General features: G+C 40.9%; 1 pseudogene; it reads right to left on the bottom strand.

The window, feature by feature from the left end:
- LOC122451696 overlaps positions 1 to 20,056 on the bottom strand; it is a 73,739-nt pseudogene that overhangs the window by 1,923 nt on the left and 51,760 nt on the right.

Genomic DNA, 20,056 nt, shown 5'->3' with positions numbered 1-20,056 from the left:
GGCCAGGAGGCATGTGGAATCTTAGCTACTCGACCAGAAATTCAACCCACACCCCCTGCGTTGGAAAGGGCTGCTAGTCTAAACCACTGCACCGCCGTGAAAGTCCCTGTAACCATACTCTTATAAACTCTTTCACCTGCTTCTTCATTGCAGAGCAGCTGAAGATGCATTTAGAGAGCTCACCCTAACCTCTGCACAAATCTTCATAATAAAAAACAATGTCAATTAAATGGATCATAGACCTAAATGTCAAAGCTAATACTATAAAACTTCTATTATACCATACAACTTCTACAAGAAAGCATAGCGAAATTTTGTGACCAAAGTTAGGTAAGGCCAAAATTTATTCGATTTAGCACACAAAAAATAAACCATGAAAGGGGAATTCTCTGGCAGTTCAGAGGTGAGGGCTCAGCACTCTCACTGCTGAGTTTCCTGGTTCTATCCCTGGTGGGGGAATTAAGATCCCACCAGCTGTGAGACCAAAAACTAAATAAACAAATAAAACTTAAAAAAAAATTTTTTTTAATTCAACAGAAAAAAAAGAAAAGGAAAAATTGATAAATTGCATGCCATCAAAATTAAGCATTTTAATTTCATCAAAATTATTTGCTCTTGCACAGAAGTGTCAACTGCATTAATTCATTTTAAATTGTTATTAAATGTCTATCATGTGCCAACACCCTTTTAGGTGTTGAATTATGGCAATGAGCTGGATTCCCTCTATTACACTGGACTTGCAGAAAAATGAAAATCTTTAAAAGGTTTTCAACAAACGAAAAACACAAAGCAAAGTTTATTAACACAAGCATCCCTGCTATATGTTTTTACGTTTTTTGGTTAAGTACATGGACAGGATGCAATACCAGGAAATAATGGGAAAGTACTGAGAAATAAGTAGTGTATTTTCATTTGGTATGTGTTGAATCTTGTATCATTTGAGCAAGAATCCTAGGGATGTGGATGCAGGATAAAGAACATTAGAGCTTTGGAGGATGGTCTGAGGCCACATTTTGCTCCAGATTGTGTATTGTACTGTGGGACTTGAGAATTAGGCAACCACGGATTAGATGATTAGTTCCTCCCATGAGCTGTGGGATCTCAGATTGTGATGAAAATGCCTAGCTTGTAGAGTTGTTGTAAGGATCAATGAGGTAATAAATGGGCAGTGTATAACTATACCTCAGTAAAAGGAAACTCACTGGATGATGACAATGATGATCATAATAAAATCCAGTCAGTTTCCAAAAGTTGACCAGGACTGAAAAAGTCACCTGTTAATTTTGAGAAATATGCCTGCTCCCCTAGGGCTTACGGGAGGATTGGGACACTTCCTTTCCTCTCCCCTTCCTGTGCTTATGACAGGTATCACTAACCAACCCATCACAGCACTCTTCAATTAACCTAGATCAGGCTTCAAAGTCCTCTCCAGGCAGAAAACTCTGATATGTTTACAGTTATCACTGGAGATAAATGTATCTGCCATTCCTAACTTAAGGGTTCAGTAGACAACTGAAGAATGACTATAAATTAATTTTTCTTACAAAGGCCCAAGTAAAGCCTAACAAGGGATGACTAGGAGTTCTAGAAGGTGCTTGGTCACAATATACTACAAGTTTATATCCTAAATAATCAGTCACTGGTTGACTTTTTATTTAGTTAAACTGTGTTCTGTTCATTCTAAATTCAAAAGTAAGTGATTGATCATTTACCCAACTCTTGGGATTTCTTGAAAGTAAGTCTGACTTTTCAAGCCTAGACCCATATACCTGCCATCTCATTTTATAATTAGAGGGGTTGTTCTAGGTTAGGAGGCCCTTGAGCTCTATCTGACAGGAAATAGCTCCATGAGGCAGAAAGAAAACCTGTCAGGTCAATGTTCTGATAATCTGACTCAGCTAAGGCAATGATGCTTAAAAGGGCAGAAGCTCCCTTACGGCATGGTTCTCAGCCTTGGCTACTGCATAAAATCAACTGAACAGTTTTTAAAACCACTAATGACCAGGAATCGGTCCTGGCCAACTATCAACACATCAGAGGCTCTGCAGATGCTGCCCAAGTGTCAGTATTTAAGTTAAAGCTCTTACGGTAATTCTATGTGCAGCCAAGGTTAAGAATTATTGTTCTAAAGTGTTTTGGAAATTTATAAGATGTCTCTATTGTCCCAATAATTGGGAGAGATTATTACTGGCATTTTTCTTAGCAGAGATATGGATGAGATGTTGTAATGTCTTATAATGTCTAGGACAATTCCTTCCCAATAAAAAAATCACCCCACCTTTTGAATGTCTTACTGGATATCAATATGGTTGAAAAACTTATATGACCTGGAACTTAACTGTACCTCATAAATAAACACAAAGTATTATTTGCATGTTTTAAATTCATACACACAGAATTTTCCTGGAATGTAATCAGCATTTAAATCAAGGTAAAATTTTACTTTATTTAGAAATTTACTAGGAGTTACTTACCTTGTCAGATAATCATATCGTCAATATCAGCACTACTTGTGGTATTTGAGTTGTCAGCATTTGTAGCTGTGGTTTCCATGGTGATGCTATATATAGGTGACAGTATCTGATGATCTCTTTGTGCTTGAATGTTTAGATATTGCAATGTATACTACTTTCAGGGAAGAGCAAGTTTTTTTGTTGCTGTTGTTTGTTTTAATGGCTAAGAAACAGTTAACAGGTTTTATCACAGTGTCAGTGTTTTGGGATCTGAGATTTTGCACCTGGAGATATGCTAGTATGACTGGACACTCTTAGGGTCTTTCAACGTAGAGCCAGACAACACCTTTTTCTGTTTGTTTGTTTGTTTTTTCAATTGTCTTTTGCCCTACTATCTCATTCTTGCCTCTGTGTAAACTTGTGAGAGCTATGGCTTCTCTTTAGGAAAATCTTAACTAGGCATTCTATGCTTTTATGAACAGAAGAACTAGAACTATTCTTTTGGGGCTCATCCGTAAATCTTAAAAGCTAGACTCTTAACATTTCCTTTCCATTTTCCATCCAGCCCTGACTTTGCTCACCTTGAGTACTGTATTTGCTAGTGAAGAGATTGATTTCCCTCATTCAGGGGGACACCGTCTAATGTTGCTGTCAGAGTCCATCCAATCTGTGCCACATAAACTGTCAGGTCTTGTAAGCGTAATATACCAGGGTCTTTGTCCAGGAGCAATCCCCTGTGTAATCCAGTTTTTCACTGCGAGGACCTTAAGTACCATAGTAGGAGGTGGTAGGGAGGGGTTCATAGCCAGCTGTGGGTTTCCAGCTGAGGAAGCACTGAAAAGGGAACATAACCCCATATTACAAAACCTCATATTTTGAATAGGATAATACACAAACCATTCCAGATAGAGGAGAATCCATCTAAATGTTAAGGACCCTCCAGAATGAAGGTTTCACAGTGAGTATCTGACACCATCTAGTAATAGAATTTCTTCTTATTTAAGGAGAATGAATATTTCTTGAGTACTAATCAATAGCTGGGAATAGTATTCAGGCTTTTATAGTCATTGTCTTCACTAATTCTCCCCAAAGCACTTTGAATTAAGAACCAGCAAGTCATTTTACAGATGCTGCTGCTGCTGCTAAGTCGCTTCAGTTGTGTCCGACTCTGTGCGACCCCATAACGGCAGCCCACCAGGCTCTTCTGTCCCTGGGATTCTCCAGGCAAGGATACTGGAGTGGGTTGCCGTGAAAACTGAAATTCAGAGAGGTTAAGTTACTTTACTGAGTAAGTGGCAGAATCTAGACAACCCTAGTATGTCTAGCTTCATGGTTCAGGAGATCAGCTGCCACGCTTGAGGCTCCATTGCCTTACCTAACACGTTGTGTGTGCTGTAGTTTACACCTGCTTCCTTGTATTTGCTCCTGGCATATCCTCTGCTGCTGCTGCTAAGTCACTTCCATCGTGTCCGACTCTGTGCGACCACATAGACAGCAGCCCACCATGCTCCGCCATCCCTGGGATTCTCCAGGCAAGAACCCTGGAGTGGGTTGCCGTTTCCTTCTCCAATGATGAAAATGAAAAGGGAAAGTGAAGTTACTCAGTCATGTCGGCGTATCCTCTAGTCTTACTCAAAATCCTGGGTTTGACCAGAGCCCCCAGCCAACTGGACCAGTGAGTGCTGTCCCTTGGAAATAAAATGTGAGTCACAAATATGAGCCACATTTGTTAATTTTAATTTTCCAGTAGCCACATTTTAAAAGGTAAAAATAAGTAGTTGAAATTAATGTTAATATGTTTTATATAACCCAGTACATCCAAAGTGTTATAATTTGAGCATATAATCAATATAAAAATCATTAATGAAATAATTTGCACTTTTTTGTACTATACCTTCACAAGATGTTGTATAATTACACTTTCAGCACCTCTCAGTTCAGACTGTACCCACATTTTAATTGCTCAGTGTGGCTAGAAGCTACCGAGTTGGACATCACCAGTCTCAATACAGAGATCTCAATCCTCATAATAATCTTAGGTGCTCTTCCGAGAACAGGAAAGAAAGAAAGAGCAAGTTTCCAGTTATTTGCTTGATTTAGTACAAGAAAAGAATAAAAGGAATATACTCTACAATTTCCATTTACAGCTATAGTCATATTTGCCTGAGAGCAGATGAGAAGCTGAGTGATGAGTCTACGCCATTGCATGACATTCTCTTAGAGGGATGCTTGACATAGAAGATCAGGAAGTCCCAGACCCTGTCCAATGGGTGACCCATGAAGCCAGCTCACCGAGGGCATCCAGCTGGGTCCCCATCAGCTCTCAGTCCTGACATTCAGTCTCACACCGGCCCCAGCATGAGAGGAAGGTGTATGAGCCAGCCCTCAGGAACATGGCACAGGCTCTGTTCCTCATACACCGATGCTCTGAAGAGCAGAGGGAAGTCTCAAACCTTCCCTGCCCCCCAAACCTATGGAGAATCCTCTACCCTAGTGGTTCACAGACTTTTGCACACATCACGGTCACCTGGAGGGCGTTTTAAAACTCAGATTGCTGGACTTTAGCCCAAGAATTACTGATTCAGGGAGTCTGGCCTAGGGTCTGTGAATGTGCATTTGCAATAAGTTCCCAGGTTATGCTGCTGCTGCAGGTCCAGGGACCACACTTTGAGAACCAGCACCCAATCCTAAAGAATCAATAAGTAATTCAAGGGCAAGAACAAATCTAAAAGGCACAGGTACCATTTTCACCCTTAATGAGACCAATACGATTTTTACATCATTGATGTGTTTGACTGTTTTTCCCCTGCCTCCTGTTATCTCCTCTAGTCCAGGAAGGGATAACGTGAACATGATGAGAAGAGACAACACTGAAGGGAAGAAATTAAGGGGGGTGGGAAAGCTGGAGGGCAATAAGGAGAAGGACTGCGACAGATCACTGGGAGTTCAGGGTGGCAGAGAATCACGTGAAACCAGTACTCAGGAGGAAAAAGAGCAGCAACATCCCCCACCCTGGCCCATTCCCCTCAGCTAGGACAGATGTACAGATTAGAGGCAAGTTTGCCAAGTCACAAAGGCATCTCAACAAAGATGATTTTCCTTTTTGCTTTTTAAGAGGGGACACTGTGTCTGAACTCTGTGTGACAGCAGGCAGTAGCAAATACATCAAAGAGTCTGGGACACCCTTTGGTGCGAGCTTCTTCATTTCTAACCTTTCAGGGCACCTGGATGTTAAAAGGAGGGGCAGTGAGACTTGCTGAGTTGCAAGCAGCTGGGGATTTGGAATGCATCTCTGGAGATACATGCTGAGCCTGGCTCAGAACTTCCAAGAAAACTCAGTGGGAGGGAGGAAAAACAGTGCAATGACATGACGCCTGGTAGGGCTTGCCTCGGCCTTGCTGAATCGCCCAGAGATTGCGTTCCAGCTGTACTGCAGTGACCCAATGTTCCAGTAAACAAGGGGGGATGGACGGGACAGACCTCAGATCAGGCTACGCTGAGGCTTTTAAAATAGAACACAGGGGGCTAGCTGGGTGCGGTCGGGGTTGAGGGGGTTGCCTTTGTGCATTTCCTGGATCAGGGCGGTACACCCACACCACCCACCAGACACACATACACATCCTCACTTCCAGTGGAACTTGGACAAATATCAAATTCTCAGTTGGTCTAATCTGCAATGGTCAGAAACTAGTGAACTCCTTTAGGACGCCTTCCAGGAACCCCAGAACAGGAGTGTTCAAAGGGGCCACTGAGTCAGGCCAAGGCAGGCTACTGACTAATACTGTCCACTCCCTAAGCAATACTTCTGCCTTCCAGAAAGACAGACCTGCTGCAGACAAGCACAGTCAGTCAGTCCATTTCCCCATTTGATTTCATGGTACAAAACAACTGACTGATGATCCTATGATTCCTTGGGTTTTTTTCCTACCCTCCCTGCCTCACCCCTCCCTGTCTCACGCCTATTTTCTTCATTTCACCAGCTAGTGAATGGGCTTAAGTAGAAATCAGAGGGACTTAGTAAAAATATGAGGAAGAGTACTCAGGCTTAGAGAGCAAGGTTCTGGAAGTTCCTTCTCTAAGTGTCCGTCTGCCTGGGGCTTTGTAGCCTTATTAGCATAGATAAGTTCCCCCTCCCATCACATAAATATGTGAGTGATATTTTGGATTTCACATGACTACTAGGTGACCAAATGATTTATTGTCCACACTGGGACATCTCTGAGAATTAGAGGGGGCACTGTTGAAACTTCTGGGACAAAACCCTTACCCAGGGCATATGATCACCTGCATGACTGGTGGGTTCATTTCTCATCCTACCTGTTGCCATCCCACCTCACGTCACAAGTTACGTTTTTATTGTGGCCAATTTACCCTTTCCCTTTCCTGGTTTTTGATCAACTATTCCTTTATTTTCTCAGATAAAAGTGGTCTTCAGGTGATCATTAGATCTCTGTGTTGAAGTGGGGAAAAGTCAGGTTTAAAAACTTCCCCATATGAAAAGCTGTATGACTCCTCCGCTGATGATCTGAGTGGTGTTTTCCAGCAATCTCCAGAAGCTGGTTTTCTATTCCAGAGACTTACTTCATTCTGGATTTTAGTGCCCAGTGAGTATTGTCAGCTTTTACTCACCAAATGGTCACGCCCCAATTTTCGGACAAGCAGAACAACATGAAAAACGGTAATGATGTCTTGAATACTCATTGCAGGAAAAAAAGCCTTTCTCATACTGTTTCCTTCAGGATGAGCATAGTAGGCCCGGCCTTCTTTCTATTTCTCTAGTGTGTGTGGATTATTTCTAATGTTTATAGCCACTCTGTGAAGTTCTAGTTATCCTCATTTTATTGACTAGGGCTGTACATTGAAGCCAGAAAAGGGAAGTTGGCAAATAGTGTGTGTGCCTGCTCAGGTTGTGTCTGACCCATTGTGACCCCATGAAGATATAACCTGCCAAGCTCCTCTGTTCATGGAATTTTCCGGGCAAGAATACTGGAGTGGGGTTAAATTTCCTTCTCCAGGGCATCTTCCTGACCCAGGGATGGAACCTGAGTCTCTGGGGTCTCCTGTATTGGGAGGTGAATTCTTCACCACTAGCGCCACTTGGGAAGCCCCAGCCAAGTAGTATCCAAATCCAGATTTACCTGGTCCCAGAGTCCATGCCTGTGCTCCACCAGGCCATCTATGTACCTGCCTTTGCAAATCTGACTTGACTTCCTTCCCTAGGGACTGTGGGACCTATAGACTCTTTAGATGGCATCCTTCATACAATGCCAAGGCCCTCTCTCATAATTGGCCAGCTTAGACTAACCCCCTGATGGACACTTGCTTATTCTTCAGAGACCTGTTTTTCTTTCTTTTCCATTATGTTTGGTGATGATTTCATACACCCACAAACCCTACTTACTGCACACCAAGACTCTGGCAGCCCCAGAAAACTACCGGGTGTGATAGAACGTGGGCTGGGGGTCTGGCAGTTTTGGCTGAAGTTCAAACAGGTCAGAAAATCTCAGACCTGGTAATAAGGTTAGATTAAAAACAGCAACAGTGAGATGAAAGGTATAGTGACTTTGGGTCTAAGTCTCCTCTAGGAGCAAGACTCAGTAGCAAGCAAAGGTCTCCCAGGGCAAGCACCTGCCAGGGCCGCATTCTGCGCATGGAAGCAGGGAACACATCTGCTTAGAGCTGGAACCAAGGTGGTGAAGATTAGGACAGACTAATTACCTGAAGTCCTGAATGTCCTTCCTCATCCCAACTGACTTACCTCTGATCATTCTGCCAGGTGTATACATTTCTCTAGCCCTGAAAGACCATTTCTCATAATGCCTGACTTCCTTCGCTTCCCTGGCCTCTTTCAAAATATAGCATAGTGTGCCCATGAGCATGGGCTTGGAAATCAGATATCCCTGGGTTTACTTCTATTGGCTGTGTGACTTTGGGCATGTTCTAACTTTTGTTTGTAATCCTCATCTATAAAATGAGGATGATAGGTAGAACCTACTAGAAGGATTAAAATAAGTAAAGTTATCATTCACCTGTTATAGGGTAAGCACTCAATAAATGATTAGTGTTTATATTACTGCTGTTGCTGTGGCTTGAGGTTGGCATAAGTTCTTCCTCCAGAATCCGCCAGCTTGAGTGCAATAGGAACAGAGAGAACATAAGAGATAAAAGGACTCTAGCATCCATCTAGTTCAACTTCTTCACTTGGGAAGGAAGCTCATGTTCAGAGGAGGTTAATTGGCTTGTCCAGGGTTATTTGCCTGAATAGTTCCAACCTTCGTATAAGGGAGTTAATTAGTTAAAGTAGGAGAAAAAGCTTTGGCTTTGGAATCAGACACGGGAATTTGTTTTCCACTTGCCAGCTTGGAGGTCTTAGACAAGTGACTTGATCTAATTCTGCCTCATTTCCTTATGTTTGGCAATGAGTTAGTAGAGCCAGTCTCCCAGGATTATGGAGAGGACTTAGCAGGCTGGTATAGATCATATACGCAGTGGGCACTAGTTGCTTGGTTCCCCACACATCACTAGAACATTCCAGGGCCAATTATTACAATACAGCCTAGTGGAAGGAACTGAGTGCAACATGGAGCTTGGAAACACAATGAGCTTTGCCTGAAAGTTGAAATTGGGACATTGAGAAATAACTTTTGCTTATCAATCTGCAAATGCCCACTTTACATAAAGTTTGATGCATTACTCAGACAGGAATTCCCTCTGATGAGGCTGAGAGCAAAGACTTGAGAAGATGATCTGTGGTCTGACCTAGGACTCTAAATGAGGGAGAATGAAGAGAGCTGGTGCTGGAGTGGAGGAAAGGAGTCAGGGAAGATAATCTTGAGGACTTTAAACTGATCTTGTAGAATATCTTCCAAAACAATTTTGAAAGCACCCTGGTTTCTAGACACAAATTGTATTTTGAATTGGTAACACAAAGTAGGGGGTGGCTTTGAGATGGGTGGCAGATGGTTTTGGAATAGGGAGCACAAGGCAAGTTTTGGAATGAAAAGTGGGTTCTGGTGTGGGTTTGTTCCAAGATGAATATGGTGAAGGACATAGATACTCCACAGAAGCGCAACCCCTGAGTGATCTGATTACAAGTTTTGAAATGGACCCAGGGGCAGAATTTGGAAACTTAAAATGGAAAGGCCAAGGAGAAGCAATTTTGCAACTAGATAAATGACTGACTCTAAAAAGTCCTCTGGGGAGGAAAAGATATGGAAAATGTTGTGTAAGCCACTTCTAAATGCCCCAGGGGAATTAGAATGTACTTTTCAAGGGATAATTAGGGTGAGATTGATTGAGTCTGAGAGAGAACTGTGGCCTTGTGCTTATAATCCACCCAAATGCTGGGTAACCTGTGGAATGGAGAGTAGTGATGATTACCCTCAGTGGAAGGAAAGTATATGGCCCTGTTTAACAAACAGAGAAGTGAACAAACACAGCAGAGAAATTTGTTCGTAAACTGTAAACTTCTTAAGTATTGGGCCTGTGTCACCTGGGAGTCCAAGTGCCTGCCAGAGGGAACACATTCAATAAATATTTAAATGAAATAATGACTTGGCTGCCTTAGAAGATAGTGAGTTCACCAGCATACAAAGTATTCAAGCAGTAGCCCCGCAGCAGGAACTGTAGAGATGGTTTCAAGATCTTTTGGGTATAACTGATAATCATTAAGATTTTTAGCAATCCTAAGATTCTGGGCCTCCAGCATAGTGTAGTAATTCTCTGTAACAGTTGGATCTGATTTGAACATTGGGGTCCCAAGTAATAATTATTAAAATGTTCAAGGAACTCCAGAGAAGAATGGATGAACATAGGAAAACACAACAATCCAAAATCTACAGGATGCAGTAAAAGCAGTTCTAAGAGGGAAATTTATGGCAATACAAGCCTACCTCAAGAAAAAGAACTAGAAGAAGAAGAAGAATACACAAAGTTATTAGAAGGAAAGAAACAATAGAATCAAAGCAGAAATAAATGAAATAGACACTAAAAAAATAGAAAAGGTCAATGAAACTAACGGTTGGTTCTTTGAAAAGATTAAAAAAAAAAAAAAACCCGGGTAAACCTTTATCCATACTCATCAAGAAAAAAAAGAGGGCCCAAATAAATAAGATCAGAAATAAAAGAGAAGTTACAGCTGACACCACAGAGAAACACAGTATCATAAGAGGTTACTATGAACAATATACCAATAAAATGGACAGTGTAGAAGAAATGGATAAATTCCTCCAATCATGCAATCTCCCAAGACTGAATCAGAAATAAAATATGAACAATCCAGTTACCAATAATGAAATTGAATTAGTAGTTTAAAAACTTCCCCCTCTAAAAAAAAACTCCCCTCCCCAAAAATGTCCAGGGCCAGATGGCTTCATAGATGAGTTCTCTCAAGCATATGTAGAACAGTTAATACCTATCATTCTCCAACTATCTGCAGAAATTGAAGAGAAAAGAATACTTCCAAACTCATTCCATAAGACCAGCATCACCTTGTTAGCAAAACCAGACAAAGAAACCACAGAAAAGAAAATATCTCTAATGAACATTGATGCAAAAATCCGTAACAAGATATTAGCAAACAAAATTCAACAATACAGTAAAAGAATCATATACCATGGTTATGTGAGATTTATCTCATGAATACAAAGATGATTCAAATCAGTCAATTTGATACACCACATTAACAAATTGAAGAGTAAAAATCATATGATTATCTCAATAGATGCAGAAAAAGCTTTTGACAAAATTAAATATCCGTTTATGATAAAAGCTCCAAACAAAGTGGGCATAGAAGGAATATACCTCAACATAATAAAGGCCACAGATGATAAGCCCACAACTAACATCATACTCAGTGGTGAAAAACTTAAAGCATTTACTCTGAGATCAGGAACAAGTCAAGGATGTCCTCTTTTACCACTTCTATTCAATCTGCCATTGGAAATCCTAGCCACCACAGTCAGACCAGAAATAGAAATAAAAAGAATCCAAACCAGAAGGGAAGAATTAAAATAGTCAGTTTACAGATGACACAATACTGTATGCAGGAAATCCTAAGGACGCCAAAAAATCACTGAAAGTGAAAGTCACTCAATCGTGTCCGACTCTTTAGTCCATGGAATTCTCCAGGCCAGAATACTGGAGTGGGTAGCCTTTCCCTTCTCCAGGGGATCATCCCAACCCAGGGATCAAACCCAGGTCTCCCGAATTGCAGGCAGATTCTTTACCAGCTGAGCCACAAAAGAAGCCCACAAAGGAAGCCACAAGGGAAGCCATAAGGGAAATACCAAAAAATCATTAGGACTAATAAATTCAGTAAGGTAGCAGGATACAAACTTAATATGCAGAAATCTGTTTCTATACACAAATAGCAAACAATCAGAGAAATTAAGAAAACGATTTTGTTTACAATTGTATCAAAATGAATAACATACCTCAGAATATATCTAACCAAGGAAGTAAAAGACTTGTACTTAGAAAACTATAAGACATTGCTGGGAAAAATTGAAGATGGCACAGACAGATAGAAAGATATACCATGCTCATGGATTGGATGAACTAATATTGTTAGAATGACCATACTACCCCAAGAAATCTACATATTCAGTGCAATCCCTATCAAAATATCAATGGCATTTTTCACAGAAGTAGAACAAATAATTCTTAAATTTATGTGGAAACACAAAAACCCTGAATAGCCAAAACAGTCTTGAGGAAGAAGAACAAAACTGGAGGTAATATGCTCCCTAATTTGATACCGTACTGTAAATCTTCATTAATCGAAACTGTATAGTACTGTCATTAAAACAGACACATAGGTCAGTGGAATAGAATAGAGACCTCAGAAATAAATTCACACTTTTATGATCAGTTAGTCTACGACCCAGGAAGAAAGAATAGGCAATGGGAAAGAAATAGTTTCTCAGTAAATTATGATGGGAAAACTGGAAAGTTGCATGCAAAAGAATCAAACTGGACTTCTTTCTCATACCATGTATATTTGTGAAAATCGCTCAGTTGTGTCTGACTCTGCGACCCCATGGCCTATACAGTTCATGGAATTCTCCAGGCCAGAATACTGGAGTGGGTAGCCTTTCCCTTCTCCAGGGGAGTCTTCTCAACCCAGGGATCGAACCCAGGTCTCCCACATTGCAGGCGGATTCTTTACCAGCTGAGTATTCTTTATATACTTGAAATAGGTTAAAGTCTTAAATGTAAGACCTGAAACCATAAAACTCTTAGAAGAGTACATAGGCAGTACACTCTTTGACATCAGTTTTAGCAGCATTTTTTTTTTGAGATTTCAGTCAAAAGAAACAAAAGCAAAAATAAATAAATGGTACTACATTAGACTAATGTTTTGCACAGCAAAGGACACTATCAACAAAGGCAGCCTACTGAATGGGAGAAGATATTGGCAAGTAATATATCCAATAAAGGGTTAATAACCAAAATATAAAAAGAACTTGTACAACTCAACATTAGAAAATCAAACAACCAGATTTAAAAAATGGGCTCAGGACTTGGATAGACATTTTTCCATAGAAGACACAGATGGTCAGTAGGTACATGAAAAGATGCCTCAGATCACTAGTCATAAGGGAAATGCAAATGAAAACTTCAATGAGATATCACATCACATCTGTTAGAAAGGCTATCACCAAGAAGACAAGAAATAACAAGTGTTGGTGAGGATGTGGAGAAAAGGAAAACCTTGTGCACTGTTGATGGAAATGTAAATTGGTATAACTACTATGGAAACCATTATGGAGGTTCCTGAAAAAATTAAAACTAGAACTGCTATTTAATCCAGCAGTTCCACTGCTGGGTCTTTAACCAAAGAGAACAAAAACACTAAGTTGAAAATGTATATGCACCCCAATGTTCATTGTACCATTATTTGCAATAGCTAAGACATGGATGCAATCTAAGTGTTCATTGACGGAAAAATGTATGTCCATTGACATATATATGTGTGCATGTATGTGTGTGTGTGTGTGTGTGCGCGCGCTCAGTCATGTCCAACTCATTGCCACCCCATGAACTGTAGCCCTCCAGGCTCCTCTGTCCATGGAATTTTCCAGGCAAGAATACTGGAGTGGGTTACCATTTCCTACTCCAAGGGATCTTCCCAACCCAGGGATCGAATCTGTGTTTCTTGCATCTCCTGTATTGGCAGGAGATTTCTTTACCACTAGTGCCACCTGGGAAGCCTATATATGTACAGTTTGTCCTTTGTTTTTGGTTCTCTTTCCTCCTAGTTGAATTTATACCAGTAATAAAATAGCGTTTACTTTTTCTCAAATGCAGCCTTGGGAAACAGAGATCTTAGCTTAAAGTTTTTTCTTTTTCCTTCACTGTAAATATTGATTGCATTCTACATCACCAGGCTTATGTACCATTTGTTTGCTTCTTGCCCTCGGAGAACACGTCTCTACAGGGTGGTCCCACCCAGGCTTAGAGGCTCTAGGCAGGATTTCTGTGTTGGCCTACAGCTGCCCTAAGCAGTTGGCTGCTGCTGACTCCTCCAGGTTTGCGTGGCACCTGGATGCCAAGGTCCCTGCCTGTTGTCTCCCAGCCTCCCCATCCCTGGCCTTCCGACATGCTCTAGCTCCTCTGCTGAGCTAACAAGATGCTGCCCTGGTTCTTTTTTTTTTTTTTTCCCCCATTTATTTTTATTAGTTGGAGGCTAATTACTTTACAATATTGTAGTGGTTTTTGCCATACATTGACATGAATCAGCCATGGATTTACATGTATTCCCCATCCCGATCCCCCCTCCCACCTCCCTCTCCACCCGATTCCTCTGGGTCTTCCCAGTGCCCCAGGCCTGAGCACTTGTCTCATGCATCCAGCCTGGGCTGGTGATCTGTTTCACCCTTGATAATATACATGTTTCGATGCTATTCTCTCAAAACATCCCACCCTCGCCTTCTCCCACAGAGTCCAAAAGTCTGTTCTGTACATCTGTATCTCTTTTTCTGTTTTGCATATAGGGTTATCATTACCATCTTTCTAAATTCCATGTATATGCGTTAGTATGCTGTATTGATCTTTATCTTTCTGGCTTACTTCACTCTGTATAATGGGCTCCAGTTTCATCTGTCTCATTAGAACTGATTCAAATGAATTCTTTTTAATGGCTGAGTAATATTCCATGGTGTATATGTACCACAGCTTCCTTATCCATTCATCTGCTGATGGGCATCTAGGTTGCTTCCATATCCTGGCTATTATAAAGAGTGCTGTGATGAACATTGGGGTGCACGTGTCTCTTTCAGATCTGGTTTCCTCAGTGTGTATGCCCAGAAGTGGTATTGCTGGGTCATATGGCAGTTCTAATTCCAGTTTTTTAAGAAATCTCCACACTGTTCTCCATAGTGGCTGTACTAGTTTGCATTCCCACCAAGCTGCCCTGGTTCTTATACCTGGGCTCCCATCTGCCTGTTACCCACTGCCCATGGAAGAAGTTGGACTTCTCTGGTGGTTCAGCAGGTAAAGAATCTGCCTGCAACGCAGGAGACTTGGGTTCAATCCGTGGGTTGGAAGATCCCCTGGAGAAGGAACTGGCCACCCACTCCAGTATTCTTGCCTGAAACATCCCGTGGACAGAAGAACCTGGGGAGCTGCAGTCCATGGGGTCACAAAAGTGTCACGACTGACTTTAAGGACACAAATGAGCGGCTAAGCACATGCACCATGGAAGAGGTATTTTTTCTGCAGTTGAGCTGCATGGCAGAGTAGAGAGAAGGATGGAAAGGAAGAAAAACGTTTGCTATAGCTTTGTTCTTAAAATAATGATTAAGAATGCACTCTATAAAACAAACAAAAAGTATTTTAAGTACAAGGCTTAATGGAGCAACCACAATAATGGGAGCTAATACCATGACGCTATAAGCCTTCGCCCATTCTGTAAATATTTACTGAATTCCTGTCACCTGGGCATTCAGAACTGAGCAAAACAAACAGGCCTCTGACTGGGGAATTGCCATCCACTAATTATTTATCATTCCAATAAATGCCGTCATGACAACCTGTGGTAAATGCAATAAAGGAAAAGTCCCGGACACTATGGGAGAGTGTAACTAGAAAGTCTATTTTGGAATGGGAGGTTAAGAGGGGCCACTGAACCTAAGACCTGGAAGGCAGGAAAGAATCAGTCAGATGCAGAACATTCTGGTCAGCAGGAACACCTGGGGTAAAAACCTACCCATATGAAAGAAGATGAGAGAGTGTGGTCTGCCAGGAATATGGTGAGCAGAGGCGGTGGCTGGTGAGGAAGCAGAGCCAGATCTCACATGCTGAAGAAGCCACATCGAGAACTCTAGATTTCAACTAAGAGTGATGGTTCAGAAAACTAAGATCATGGCATCTGGTCCCATCACTTCATGGCAAATAGAAAGGGGAAAAGTGGAAACAATGACAGATTTCTTTTTCTTGGGCTCCAAAATCACTCCAGATGGTGACTGTGGCCACAAAATGATAAAATGCTTGCTCCTTGGAAGAAAAGCTATGACAAACCTAGACAGCATATTAAAAAGCAGAGACATCACTTGGCAGACAAAGGTCCGTCTAGTCAAAGCTATGGTTTTCTAAACAACAACTACTCCAGCATGACCTCATGTAACCTAATTAATGACATCTGTTGTTTTGTCACTAAGTCATCTCCAACTCTTGTGAACCCATGGACTATAGCCCATAGGCTCTTCTCTTCATGAGATTTCCAGGCAAGAATACTTGAATGGGTTGCCATTTCCTTCTCAGGGCTGTTCAGGACCCAGGCATTGAACCTGTGTCTCCTGCATTGGCAGGCAGATTCTTTACCACTGAGCAATTAGTGAAGCTCAGTTAGTTACATCTACAAGGACCCTATTTGCAAATAAAGTCACATTCAGAACTACTGGGGATTAGAACATATCTTTTTAGAAAAGTAACTGCTAAGTCGCTTCAGTCATGTCTGACTCCTTGCAACCCCATGGACTGTAGTTCCCCAGGCTCCTCTGTCCATGGGATTCTCCAGGCAAGAATACTGGAGTGGAATGCCATGCCTTCCTCCAGGGGATCTTCCCAACCCAGGGTTCGAACCCATGACTCTTAGGTCTCCTGCGCTGGCAGGCAGGTTCTTTACCACTAGTGCCACCTGGGAAGCCAGTTCAATTCATAGCACTAGATATAAGTATATATTCTTTTTTTAAAAATTTCCTGAACCTAATTTCTTTTTGTGTAGTTCATGTACAATATTACATATGTTCCAGGTGTACAATATAGTGATTCACAATTTTTAAAGGTTATACTCCATTTGTAGTTATTACAAAATTTTGACTATATTCCCTATGTTGTACAATATACCCTTGTAGTTTATTTTATACCTAATAGTTTGTTCCTCCTAATCCCCTTCCCCTTAACTGCCCCTTCCCCCTTCCCTCTCCCTTCTGGTAACTGCTAGTTTTTTCTCTATAGCTCTGAATCTGTTTCTTTTTTGTTATATTCACTAGTTTGTTATATTTTTTAGATTCTACATGTAAGTGCTATCATATAGTATTTGTCTCTGTCTGACATTTCACTTAGTGTAATACCGTCCAAGCCCACCCATGTCTCTGCAGATGGCAAAATTTCATTCTTTTTATTGCTGAGTAGTATTCCATTCTCTGTGTGTGTGTATCATATTTTTTATCCATTCATCTGTTGTTAAACGTTGAGGTTTCTTCCGTGTCTTGGCAACTGTATTTAATGCTGCTATGAACATTGGGTGTACATATGTCTTTTCAAATTAGTGTTTTAATTTTCTTCAGATGTATACCCAGGAGTGAAATTGCTGGATCATATGGTATTTCTATTTTTAGTTTTTTGAGGAAACTCCATAGTGTTTCCTACAATGGAATTTAACAGTGTTAAGACTTCCTATTCATGATCACAAAACAGTTTAACTTTAGGTGTGCATTTTATGTTTTATCATGTTGAGGTTCTATCAATTTCTATGTTATTTGAAGTTTTCATGAGGAATGGGTGTTGAAGTTTGTCAAAAGTCTTTTTAATAATCTCCAAAGATGCTAATATAATATTTAACTTATAACAAATGCTGCTGCTTAGTCACTCAGTCATGTTTGACTCTCTATAGCCCCATGGACTGTAGCCCTCCAAGATCCTCTGTCCATGGAATTTTCCAGGCAAGAATACTGGAGTGGGGTCCCATTTCCTGTTTCAGGGGATCTTCCCAACCCAGGAATTGATCCCACTTCTCCTGTGTCTCCTGCCTTGGCAGGCGGATTCTTTACCACTAGCTCCATCTGAGAACCCCTGTAGCAAATAGTATGATGAATTCTGTTAATGAATTTCATAATACTGAACCATCCTTTTTTTTATATTCCTAAAAGAGATTCCATCTAATAAATATGAATTATTTTCTTAATGTGCTGAAAGATTCTGCTCACTAATACTTTATTTCAGAATTTTTGCTTTAGGTATAGGTCTGTAGAATTTGGACTTTTTTCCTTTTTTTTTTTTTCCTGCATTTTGGAGTTTATCACTGAGAATTCCTGATCTTTGTTTTTTTCTTTAATCTTTCCCCTCCTCAATTGTCTTTGGGTTTCATTAAGAACTTCTTAAATTAAGACTGTCTCTTATAGCTCTCTCAGTTGTAACCCACTGTTATACTGGAGCCCTGATGGTGTGGTGGTGAGGTGTTGGAGAGGATGTGTTCTATAATCTTATGATTAATTTCAATTTTTAACAAGCCTAAGTCCCTGGGCTGTGACCTTCAGAAAAGTGTCTCATCATTTTTTTTTTCTTTTCCTTAGACAAAAAGAGTAGGGAGTGCTGGAGCTGACCCCTTTCCCAGTGAGATAAGGGAAAGTAGTTTCCCCTGGAGGGCAGGACTTTGTTGTGAAGAATGCTCTGTGGACATATTTCAAAAAGTTTTCTTTTACTCTGGGCACACTTGTAAATGGTTATTTTCCCCTTCCCCCTACTAGAAACCCCAAGAAATTTTTCTTCATCCTTCAATGTGAAAACCTGGATGTATAAACCCCTCAACAGTATGGATCCTCCCTAAACCTGGGAATTAGGCTTAGGAATGTTTTAACTCTCAAGCTAGTCTATGCTCAGCCCCCAGCAATTAATCAAAATCACCATGAAATGTTTCTACCAGTTAATGGCTTGAGTGACTTTGATCTTGGATGTGATATCTATACTTTCATGTCTCTCCAAATTACAGGGTGGACATTTGCCCTATGACTTCTCTTCTCTGATGGAACTAAGAAAATCCATTTTTAGTTAGTGCATTCAGCATTTTTCTTTTGTAAGGAGGGTGGAGAAGGGAATGGCAACCCACTCCAGTATTCTTGCCTGGAGAATCCCATGGACAGAGAAGCTGGTGGGCTACAGTACATGGGGTTGCAAAGAGATGGACACAACTGAGCAACTTACATGGATGGGTCACAGGAGAGTTTTGTCAAAACATGGTCCACTGGAGAAGGGAATGGCAAACCACTTCATTATTCTTGCCTGGAGAACCCCATGAACAGTATGAAAAGGCAAAAAGATAACACACTGAAAGATGAACTCCCCAGGGTGGTAGGTGCCTAATATGCTACTGGAGAAGAGTGAAGAAAAATTTCCAGAAAGACTGAAGAGGCTGAGCTAAAGTGAAAACAATACCCAGTTGTGGATGTGACTAGTGATGGAAGTAAAGTCTGAAGCTATAAGAACAGTATTGCATAGGAACCTGGGATGTTAGGTCCATGAATCAAGGTACATTGGAAGTGGTCAAACAGGAGATGGCAAGAATGAAAATCGACATTTTAGAAATCAGTGAACTAAAATGGACTGGAATGGGCAAATTTAATTCAGATGACTATTATATCCATTACCGTGGGCAAGAATCCCTTAGAAGAAATGCAGTAGCCCTCATAGTCAACAAGAGTCTGAAATGCAATACTTGGGCGCAATCTCAAAAACGACAGAATGATCTCTGTTCATTTCCAAGGCAAATCATTCAGTATCACAGTAATGCAAATCTGTGCCCCAAACACTAATGCTGAAGAGCTGAACAGTTCTGTGAAGACGTACAAGACCTTCTAGAACAAACACCAAAGAAAAAAGACATCCTTTTTATCCTAGGGGACAGGAATGAAAAGTAGGAAGTCAAGAGATACCTGGAATAACAGGCAAGTTGGGCCTTGGAATACAAAATGAAGCAGGGCAAAGGCTAACAGAGTTTTGCCAAGAGAACGCACTGGTCATAGGAAACACCCTCTCCAGCAACACAAGAGAGAACTCTACACATGGACAAGAAATCAGATTGATTATATTCTTTGCAGCCAGAGATTGGAGAAGCTCTATACAGTCAGCAAAACCAAGATCAGGAGCTGACTGTGGCCCAGATCATGAGTTCCTTATTGCCAAATTCAGACTTAAATTGAAGAAAGTAGGGAAAACCACTAGACCATTCAGGTATGACCTAAATCAAAACCCTTACAATTATACAATGGAAGTGCAAATAGATTCAAGGGATTAGATCTGATAGATAGAGTGCCTGAAGAACTATGGATGGAGGTTCATAACGTTGTACAGGAGGTGGTGATCAATACTATCCCCAAGAAAAA

Source organism: Cervus canadensis, chromosome 13, assembly GCF_019320065.1.
Source record: "Cervus canadensis isolate Bull #8, Minnesota chromosome 13, ASM1932006v1, whole genome shotgun sequence".
Lineage (NCBI taxonomy): Eukaryota > Metazoa > Chordata > Mammalia > Artiodactyla > Cervidae > Cervus > Cervus canadensis.
The sequence above is the reverse complement of the archived record's forward strand: the minus strand, read 5'-3'. Positions and strand labels throughout refer to the sequence as shown.